Raw genomic sequence first — 11108 nt, 5'->3', positions numbered from 1 at the left:
TCTTGTAAACCGGGATTCCGAGACTGATCGGGTCTTCCCGGGAGAAGGAATATCCTTCGTTGACCGTGAGAGCTTATAATGGGCTAAGTTGGGACACCCCTGCACGGTATTATCTTTCGAAAGCTGTGCCCGTGGTTATGGGGTAGATGGGAATTTGTTAATGTCCGGTTGTAGAGAACTTGACACTTGACTTAACTAAAACGCATCAACCGCGTGTGTAGCCGTGATGGTCTCTTCTCCGCGGAGTCCGGGAAGTGAACACGGTTTCTGGGTTATGTTTGACGTAAGTAGGAGTTCAGGATCACTTCTTGATCATTACTAGTTGGCGACCGTTCCGTTGCTTCTCTTCGCGCTCTTATTTGCGTATGTTAGCCACCATACATGCTTAGCCGCTGCTGCAACGTCACCACTTTACCCCTTCCTTACCCATTAAGCTTCGCTAGTCTTGATACCCATGGTAATGGGATTGCTAAGTCCTCGTAGCTCACAAATTACTACAACATCAGTTGCAGGTACAGGTTTTGCGATGATCATAACGCAAGAGCGACATTTCTTGTTTTGGAGTTCTTCTTCTACTTCTTCTTCGATCAGGGGATAGGTTCCAGGTCGGCAGCCTGGGCTAGCAGGGTGGATGTCGTTTGAGCTTCTGGTTGTGTTTCATCCGTAGTCGGATGTTGATTTTATGTATGTTGTATTGATGTATTCATGTGGCATTGTATGCCTCTTGTATGTATCCCCATCTACTATGTAATGTTGATGTAATGATATCCACCTTGCAAAAGCGTTTCAATATGCAGGTCTATCCTTGGTGGGACCTTCGAGTTCCTGTCGAATAGGGTCGCATATTGGGCATGACAAGTTGGTATCAGAGCCTCGGCCGACCCTAGGAGCCCCCTTGATTGATCGTGTAGTTTGGCCATTGTCGAGTCTAGAAGAAAACTATTTTGGAGTATAGTTATATTGGAGAGTAGGAATTCTTTTTACTCCTCAGCCCCTTCGTCGCTCTGGTGAGGAATCTTGACGTAGGTGTTTTGAATTACTTCTCTTCCCCTTCAAATTTTCTTTAGGATCACGCGGTTAGTTTTTTCGTTCGTTGATTCTCAGCTCTTTTCATCCGGTGCTATTCTCGTCTAGATGATTCGATCCTCTTCATCTTTTGCGAGATCAGTCCTCAGTTCTTTCTCAATGATGTTGTTTTTCCCCATTCGTAGTTGTCTTTATTTTTCCCACCCTCCCACCCTTTTTCTTCTCGGAGCCGGAGTCCGTAATCGAGTATCCATCCTACTCGTGCGAAGCCTTTGCATTCCTTCAACCGGTGTTTTCTATTCAACCTATTCATCGGTTCTCCTTTCCAAGTTGCCTTTGTTTTCCCGCCCTCCCACCCTCTTCTTCCCGGAGTCTGAGCCTCTATTCGAGCATCATTTTCATTCGTGTGGAGCCTCTTCAGTCTTCCCTCAATCATTTAAACCGGCGAATTCTCGTCTCGGTGGACATTCTTCATCTCTGTTTCTTCTCCGGTGTTTTCAATTCCAATTTTCGGTAGTGATTATATTCTTTCCCTCGGCTCAAGTGTTCTCCCTGCTCGTTCGCCTCCCGCCAGGTTATCCTTCCAGAGTGCTCAAGACATCTCAGAAGATTCGTGTTTGCATTCAATTATTTCGAGGTTAGCAACTCATTCAAAGATTTCAATCATTCAGGTACATCTTCTCTTCTTCAATCCTTTCTGAACGGTGTTTTCATTTAGTGGGCCCTAACCCACAGGTCTTTTTCCAGGATATTACCTGACTCTTCTAATTATTCCGGAGCCATTCCCAATTCTTTCAATTCTTCCGGAGGCATTGAGTTGTTCATCTTCTCTCTTGCGTTTCTTGTTTCACCTCATCCTTTTTCTCTTCAGTCTTGTTCCTAAGATCTCGGGACGAGATCTCTTGTTAGTGGAGGAGTGTTGTAACGCCCCGGATTTGATGCGCCAGTTGTCTTCCAGTTATTCGTCGTTGTTGCCATGTCATTTGCTTGCGTGTTGCCTTTTGCCATGTGATCATCTGCATTTCATCTGCACGTTTTTCAAAACTTGCATCCGTTTGGGACCTCCCGGTTCTCTCCGTTGTCCGTTCTGAGCCCAGCCACTCTCACACGCGCCCTGTTGTCCCTCTCAGCCCTTGTTTCGTGAGCGGGAGAAAAACATTCTCGGAATGGGCCGAGATTTGCTGAGTGGCCTTGGTATATCACCGGCAGGCCGCCCATCAAATTTCGTTCCATTTGGAGGTCGTTTGATGCGCCAACGGTTAACCGCGTAGCCCGAAACCAACTTCTTTTGTGCAGCCCAACACCCCTCCAAATCAGCCCACTAGCCCAGCAAAACCCCCTCCACGCTCTCGGTCGTTTGATCACGATCATGTGGGCGAAAACCGCTCCTCATTTGGACACTCCTAGCTCCTTCTGCCTATAAAAACACCTCCCCCGTCCAAATCTGAGGAGGAAATCGCCTCTAACCCTTATCCCCTCCTCCTCCTCGGTTTCTGCGCCCACCAAACCCGCCGCCGCCACTTGTCGCCGCCAGAGGCACCCGCCGCCGCCATCACGTCAGCGCCGCCGCCCCGGACCAGTGGCCTCCCACCACGTGGCCCCCGCGCCCTCCCGCCACATGGCCCCCGCGCCCTCCCTCCGCCGCCGGCCCGCTTAGCCTAGGCGGGGCCCTCCCGGCCCGCGCGCCGCCTACCGCCGCCCGACCGCGCCTCGCCGGAACCCCGCCGGTGCTTCCCCGCCGCCGTCCGACGCCACCCTGCACGCCGCCCCTGCTCCTCCCGCCGGCGACCGGAGCTGCCGCGCCCTCCGCCGTGGCCGCACACATCCGCCGACGCCCCGCCTCCTGCCCCGCCGCCGGAGCCCCTCCGCCACCGTCCCAGCTCGCCACCGGCCGGATCCGGTGAGATGCGGCCCGGATCCGCCCGTCTCCGACCATCTCCCTCCTCTCCGGCAGCTTCTCCGGCGAGAACTCCGGTCGCCTCGAAATCTGTGCGAACCCTTGATCCAGATCTGGGAGGTGATTATTCCACCAAGTCCATAGTATTTCAGCATCATATAGGCATCTTTGACCTACTGTATCTTTGTGTGTGCTGCTCCATTTTGTGCGTGTAATATGTCGAAATGTTCATCATGAGATGCTCTTCATTTTGTTCCATTATGCCATGCTCGTTTGAGTTCATCTTGGTTCCCTAATCATCGTTGCGACAGTGTTATATGATGTTAACCTGCTGAAACTATTATAACTTGGTGATTTGTCTTTTTCGTTGCATGTTGTGTGTGCATCCTATGAGCATGAGCTCTACATGTTTTTTGAACTACATCATGCCAGCTTTACAGGGGTGCCTGTCTTCTATTTTTTTATCTATGTGGTGACTAGCACAGGCATGCAAAGTAGCCTCCATGATGTTGCTGATTTCTGTGACTGTCATTTCTGCTAAGTCTGTAGCTGTAACATTGTGATGCCATGTAAACTTGCTGCTACCATGAGTTCTATGAATAATCTGGATATGTTCACTAAGGATGTTATGTTTTACATGTTATATTCTATCCATCCATGCTCTTGGTTGCATTTATAGCCTGCTGTATCTTGTTTTTATCATGCTCCCAAATTGCTAAATAATGTTGCTGTCAGCCTGTTAGCATGAAGTTCAGTTTTGCCATGTGTTTTGCTAGTGATCCATGTCCCCTATGGGCTTGCTCTTGCATGCTTAGCTTCTTATTTATTCCATCTTACTGTTGGTTGACTCCACATGCCATGTAATGCTCTGCGGTGAGTGGTTCAAGCTCACCAACATGCCTACTTATCGTTGTTCCTGCCATGAACTCTTACTTGCACCAAGTCTGAATCTGTCATATTACTTGCTATGTTTACATGGGTGCCATCATATCTTCTGTGCCTTTTTGGCTCATGTTCAGTAAGGGATTTTTGTTCTATGCTTTGAGTATAATCATGCCATGCTTTCATTTGCCACGATATATTCCTGTAGTATGTTGTTTGCTAGCTCTAAAAATTGCAACCTGATGTTATTTCTGTCATGTCCAGTAATATCTGCTAAGTCTGTGAACTGTTATTATTTGCAATCTTACCATGTCCTTTTGAGCATGTTCTAGTGGTTTCTGGAGATAGCTCAGTGTTCATTATTTGTCATGCTTTACCTGTACATCATGTCCTAGCTGTAATAACTTGAACATAAGGCTTATTCAGATCTGGACCAATTTCAAAATTTGCATATGAGGACTTACCGGAATTGTTATATGTTGTGTGCGGCCTCATTTAAACTTGCTTTGATGTGTTGCTCTTGTATGCATCATCTCTTGCCATGAGTAGCTTCATATAGCCTTGTCATGCATCATACTTGGTTGAGCATCATGTCATGTTTATGTGTTGTGTGATTACCATGTTGTTTGCTTCTTTCCGGATGTGCTCCTCCTCGATAGTTCATGTTTCGTTGCGTTCGTGAGGATTCGTTCGTCTACGCTCAGTTCGTCTTCGTGGCTTCATCTTCTTCATGGACTCGTTCTTCTTCCTAGCGGGATTTCAGCGAAGATGACCGTTACCCTGGATCTCACTACTATCATTGCTATGCTAATTGCTTCGTTCTATCACTATGCTGCGTTACCTACCACTTGCTTATCAAGCCTCTCAAATTGCCATGTCAGCCTCTAACCTTTTCACCCTTCCTAGCAAACCGTTGTTTGGCTATGTTACTGCTTTTGCTCAGCCCCTCTTATAGCGTTCTAGTTGCAGGTCAAGATGAAGTTTGTTCCATGTTGGAACATGGATATCATGAACTTTGTTGGGATATCACAATATCTCTTATTTAATTAATGCATCTATCTACTTGGTAAAGGGTGGAAGGCTCGGACTTATGCCTGGTGTTTTGTTCCACTCTTGCCGCCCTAGTTTCGTCATACCGGTGTTATGTTCCTTGATTTTGCGTTCCTAACGCGGTTGGGTGATTTATGGGACCCCCTTGACAGTTCGCTTTGAATAAAACTCCTCCAGCAAGGCCCAACCTTGGTTTTACATTTGCCTCACCTAGCCTTTTTCCCTTGGGAGTCGCGCTCTCGACGGTCATCTTATTTTACCACCGGGCCAGTGCTCCTCGGAGTGTTGGTCCAAACTAGAGCACCGTGCGGGACCATCCCTTGGCAACTTGGGTTACGTCGGCACCTGTACGCTTAGCTTATCCAGTGTGTCCTAAGAACGAGATACGTGCGACTCCTATCGGGATTGTTGGCACATCAGGCGGCTTTGCTGGTCTTGTTTTACCATTGTCGAAATGTCTTGTAAACCGGGATTCCGAGACTGATCGGGTCTTCCCGGGAGAAGGAATATCCTTCGTTGACCGTGAGAGCTTATAATGGGCTAAGTTGGGACACCCCTGCAGGGTATTATCTTTCGAAAGCCGTGCCCGTGGTTATGTGGCAGATGGGAATTTGTTAATGTCCGGTTGTAGAGAACTTGACACTTGACTTAACTAAAACGCATCAACCGCGTGTGTAGCCACGATGGTCTCTTCTTGGCGGAGTCCGCGAAGTGAACACGGTTTCTGGGTTATGTTTGACGTAAGTAGGAGTTCAGGATCACTTCTTGATCATTACTAGTTGATGACCGTTCCGTTGCTTCTCTTCTCGCTCTTATTTGCGTATGTTAGCCACCATACATGCTTAGCCGCTGCTGCAACCTCACCACTTTACCCCTTCCTAACCCATTAAGCTTCGCTAGTCTTGATACCCATGGTAAGGGGATTGCTGAGTCCTCGTGGCTCACAGATTAGTACAACATCAGTTGCAGGTACAGGTTTTGCGATGGTCATAACGCGAGGGTGACGTTTCTTGTTTTGGAGTTTTTCTTCTGCTTCTACTTTGATCAGGGGATGGGTTCCAGGTCGGCAGCCTGGGCTAGCAGGGTGGATGCCGTTTGAGCTTCTGTTTGTGTTTCATCCATAGTCGTATGTTGATCTTATGTATGTTGTATTGATGTATTCATGTGGCATTGTATGTGTTGAGGATATAACCATTAGAGTCACCCGCCCAGGAGGGGCCGGGTTATGTCATAATGATCATCACGTGAAGCCCAGTACCAAGCTTGAGGAGGGCGCGCTAGTAATGGGCTTAAGACCCGGAGGCGGCTTAAGGCCCGTAGTGATAAACCGCCGTTATGGCAAGACTTGTAGTGTAAGGCAAGAATAGTTAAGAGTCCGAGCCGGACACTGTTATAAGCCGGCCGGGACTCTGAGAGCTGCTGGGCGTCAATCTCTCTATATAAAGGGATGACCCGGCGGCGGTTTAGGACAAGTAAGATCAGATCGATAGCCAAGCAGAGCGGTTTAGCTCCTGGTCATCGAGACCCTAAGTAATACCACCTCGACTGGACGTAGGCTTTTAGCTTCACCGTAAGGGGCCGAACCAGTATAATCCTCGTGTCGCTTGTCCCGATTAACCCCTTTAAGCTTCCTAGCTGTGATGGCTCCCTGATTAAGTCCTTGCACGAGGACATCTGCCGTGACAATTCCACGAAAGTTGGCGCCCACCGTGGGGCCAGCGCACGGTTGATTTGAGTTCTTGAAGGGCAGCTTCGAAGGGCTCAAGGGATACGCTGTGGGCAGGATGACCAAGAGTCATCACGGCAAGCTCTACATCAACGATGCAAGCTAGAGCCCCGACGCCGGCTCAATCGAGTACGCGTACCGGGTCCCCTTCGGCGGAATCCACGTTTTCATTGGCAAGATTGGCAAGCCAGGCCCTAAGCCGGACCTCTGCGCCGACCTCATCGAGACAGCTCAGCGCACGAGACCCGCCCGGACTCTACCTGCCTTGAAGCGTGCTTTCGTGGGATGCGTCCATGGAGGACTCTCTGAAGGATCTGGATCTGGCGATGAGGCGGCCGCTCGCTCTCACGGCGAGTCATCCACGGATGAGACCGACTCGTTATACCAGCTTCAAGATGGCAGGCTCAGGGGTTGTTCCGATGGTGACAGTATTTCGGACCCCTTTGAGCCGCCTGGCCGGGTTGGAATCTTCATGGCCGGCGCACAACCTGTTCAAAACTCCGCCACTGGGCAGGAGGCCCTGTGCACTCGCCGGCTCAGGTGCTGATGGGTCTCACAGACAAGATGACGGCCCTGTTAACTGCTACGGTCGCCCCGACGGATCAGGCTCAACATGATAAGGAGATAGCACAGTTAAAGCTGGATATAGCAAGAGCCAAGGAAGATCTGGCAGCGGAAGGGATCAGGATGGCTGCGGAACGGGTGACTCTCGACGCCCAGACTCAGCTGATTCAGGCACAATCTTTCCGGCTCACGATGGATCAGAACGCATCCAATGAGATCATGAGAAGGAGGCATCAGAAGGCTCAATCTCGACTCCCTCCAGTTGACGACCCTCGAAACCTCTTCAACACGCCTGGTGCAGGACCCAGTACCCCGCCGGAGATCATGGCACCCGGGGCTGGAATACTGATTCAGCCACAAGTGATGGGGCCTCCCTGTGTGAGCACTACCCCGCCTCAGTACGTGCCAATACCGCCGGGTCATTATGCCAACCCATTGGAAAACATGATCGCCGCAACAGCGCGACTGGCGGCTCTTCCAATCGAGGGCGACTCTCCAACGGCGGTCGAAACCCGTCGGGCCAGAGAACTTCCTCAGACGGCTCTGGCGCAGCAAGAGGCATACTCATATAGCCGGGACAGGATTCATTCGACCCCTCGTCCGAACCAGAGCCCAAGTTATAGCAGGCACATGGAATCAGCGACCGGTTCAAGCAACATCCGGCACTGTAACTTGCCAGCTGGCCACGGCCCGGTGCATAATGAAGCCGTTAACATGGCAGACCATGACAGAGCACGACAAGAGGCGGAGCAGGCGGCTCAGCTGACGGCTTACCAGCCACTCCCGGCTTATCCGGCGGCTTCTATCGGCGCGGGTATATCTACGAGGACTGGAGGTGTCCCTTGTCTGGTGCCGGCTCTCCGTAATGAACGTCTGCCCAAGGATTTCAAAGGGCCTAGGAAGGTACCTAATTACACGGCTGATTTACAACCCGGAGCGTGGATTGAGAGTTACGAGATGGCTATGGAGTTGCTGCAGGTCAATGAAGCGGCAATGGCCAAATACTTCACCATGATGTTGGATGGAACTGCCCGCACTTGGTTGAAAGGACTGCCGCCTAATTCTATCGGGTCTGGGCTGAGCTAAAAGCCCGGTTCATCCAAAACTTCAAAGATACATGTAGGCAATCTATGTCAATTGTGGATTTGACTAACTGCAAGCAGCAGGAGGGTGAGTCTACAACCCATTGGGTTCGCCGGGTCAAAGAGATAATACATTCATCTGATAAGATGGATGCCGGCTCTGCAGTCTTAATGTTGGAGCAGAATTGTCGTTTTGCGCCCCTGAAGATGAAGCTCGGGCGGCTCAAGCGCGATTGCAATGATATGGGTACGCTGATGGCGGCTCTGGTCAAGTACGCCGACTCTGATAGTACCAAGGATCCCGCGTCGGATGATGAAAGGACAGGGAAGGGAAAACGGAATGGCAATGGCAAGGGCCCCCAGCATAACCCGGCGAACCAGGGAGGTAACAAGCGTAAGGCTCATGGCAGTATGGAGTTTGTGGCCAACGCCAATTCACAGGGTAACAACCACCGGCGTAAGGGGAGACCACCTCCCCGAGCCGGCGGGTCAGGCCCGACGCTTGAGCAGTTGTTGAATGAGCCTTCTCCAAGGCATGGCTCTAGGGAGAAGCCGGCCACTCATCTATGGAAGGATTGCGCAATCATGAAGGCCTTTAAAAATTCCAATGCTTTCAATGGCAACAATGGCCCGGGCGGCGGCTCAGGTGCCGGCGACTTTCATGGCCCGGGCAGCGGCTCAAATTCCAACTCTCAGAATTTTCAAGGGGGCTTTAACCAGCAATCTGGCCAGGGTAATCAGCAGCAGCAGCAGGGGGGATACCAGACCAATCCAAAGCAGCTCAATGGTGGACAGTATCATGTGTTTACCACCAGTCTGTGCAAGCGAGACCAGAAGCTTCATAAGAGGGCTGTAAATGCTGTTGAGCCGGCGATTCCCCGTTATTTAAGATGGTCCGAGCAGCCTATTATGTGGAGTAGAGAAGATCACCCACCACGGGTTGATAATCCGGGTCACCTGGCCTTGGTGGTGGCTCCTCAGGTTGGAGGGTACAAATTCACTAAGGTGCTCATGGACGGAGGCAGCAGCATCAACATCCTCTATTATGAGACCTTCCGTCGTATGGGTTTAACTGATAAAAACCTCAGCCAGTCCAATACTGTTTTCCATGGCGTGGTGCCCGGTAAGTCGGCGTATCTAGTCGGTAAGATCGAGCTGGAAGTGGCCTTTGGAGATGAGTACAACTATAGGGCGGAAAAACTAACCTTTGAGGTGGTTAAGATAAGAAGTCCGTACCATGCTTTATTTGGGCGGCCGGCTTACGCCAAGTTCATGGCACGGCCGTGTTACGTGTATTTGCAGCTCAAGATGCCGGGTCACAATGGGACCATTACGGTTCATGGCAGCCGAAAGATAGCCTTGGAGTGTGAGGAAGGTGACGCGGCTTACGCGGAATCTGTTTGTGCAACAGAGGAGTTGAAGTTTTACAAGGACAATGTTGACCCGGCAGATATGACGTCTTTGAAAAAGCCAACCACGGAGCATGAGCCGGTAATGAAATTTAAGTCAGCTGATGAGACTAAACTTGTTGATTTTGTTCCAGGTGACTCATCTCAGCAGTTCAGCATCAGTGCCAATCTGGATCTGAAATAGGAAGGCGCGCTCATCGAGTTCATCCGTGAGAACAGGGACATCTTTGCATGGAAACCTTCTGACATGCCGGGTGTACCTAGAGAACTCGCTGAGCACACTCTCAATATTGATCCGAAATTTAAGCCGGTCAGGCAATTCCTCCGGCGGTTTAATGAGGAGAGGCGGAAAGCCATTGGTGAGGAGGTAGCCCGGCTCTTGGCGGCCGGGTTTATTGTTGAAGTTTTTCATCCAGAATGGTTAGCTAACCCGGTGCTCGTGCTTAAGAAGAACGGCACCTGGCGGATGTGTGTGGACTATACGGATTTAAACAAAGCTTGTCCGGCTGATCCTTTTGCTCTCCCCCGTATTGATCAAATTATTGATGCTACGGCGGGTTGTGAGCGTTTAAGTTTTTTGGATGCTTATTCTGGATACCATCAGATTAAAATGGCAGTTAAGGACCAGGAGAAGACGGCGTTCATCACTCCCTTTGGAGCCTTCTGTTATGTGTCTATGCCTTTTGGGCTCAAGAGTGCACAGGCGACTTACCAGCGTTGCGTGCAGAATTGTCTTCATAACCAGATTGGGCGCAACGTTCATGCCTATGTGGATGATATCGTGGTTAAATCCAGGGAGAAGGAGACCTTGATAGATGATCTGAGAGAAACCTTTGATAATCTCCGGGTTTACAAGATGATGCTTAACCCGGCCAAGTGTGTTTTTGGTGTTCCCGCAGGCAAGCTCTTGGGTTTTCTGGTTTCTCACAGAGGCATTGAAGCTAACCCGGAAAAGATCAAGGCAATCACCTCTCTGGCTAAGCCGGCGTGCATAAACGACGTCCAGCGTCTGGCGGGTCGCATCGCTGCTTTGAGCCGGTTTATAAGCCGGTTGGGTGAAAAGGCCATGCCACTGTACCAGATGATGAAGAAAACAGATGACTTTATCTGGAATGATGCTGCTAATGCTGCTTTTGAGGATTTGAAGAGACAGCTGGCTGAGCCACCAGTCCTTGCTGCTCCTGTTGACAAGGAGCCTTATTACTGTATGTAGCCGCTAACACACGAGCCGTCAGTGTGGCTGTGGTGGTGGAGCGTAAGGAAGCGGGTAAGGAGTATCCGGTTCAGCGGCCGGTTTACTATGTCAGCGAAGTACTCATTGAGTCCAGACAATGGTATCCACATTGGCAGAAGCTTGTTTATGGGGTGTTCATGGCAAGCCGGAAGCTTAAGCACTATTTCCAGGGTCACCCTATCACTGTGGTTAGTTCTGCTCCCCTAGGAGATATCATCCAAAACAGAGAAGCCACAGG

The sequence above is a fragment of the Triticum aestivum genome, chromosome 2D (genome assembly GCF_018294505.1).
Source record: "Triticum aestivum cultivar Chinese Spring chromosome 2D, IWGSC CS RefSeq v2.1, whole genome shotgun sequence".
NCBI classification, from domain to species: domain Eukaryota; kingdom Viridiplantae; phylum Streptophyta; class Magnoliopsida; order Poales; family Poaceae; genus Triticum; species Triticum aestivum.
The sequence above is the reverse complement of the archived record's forward strand: the minus strand, read 5'-3'. Positions refer to the sequence as shown.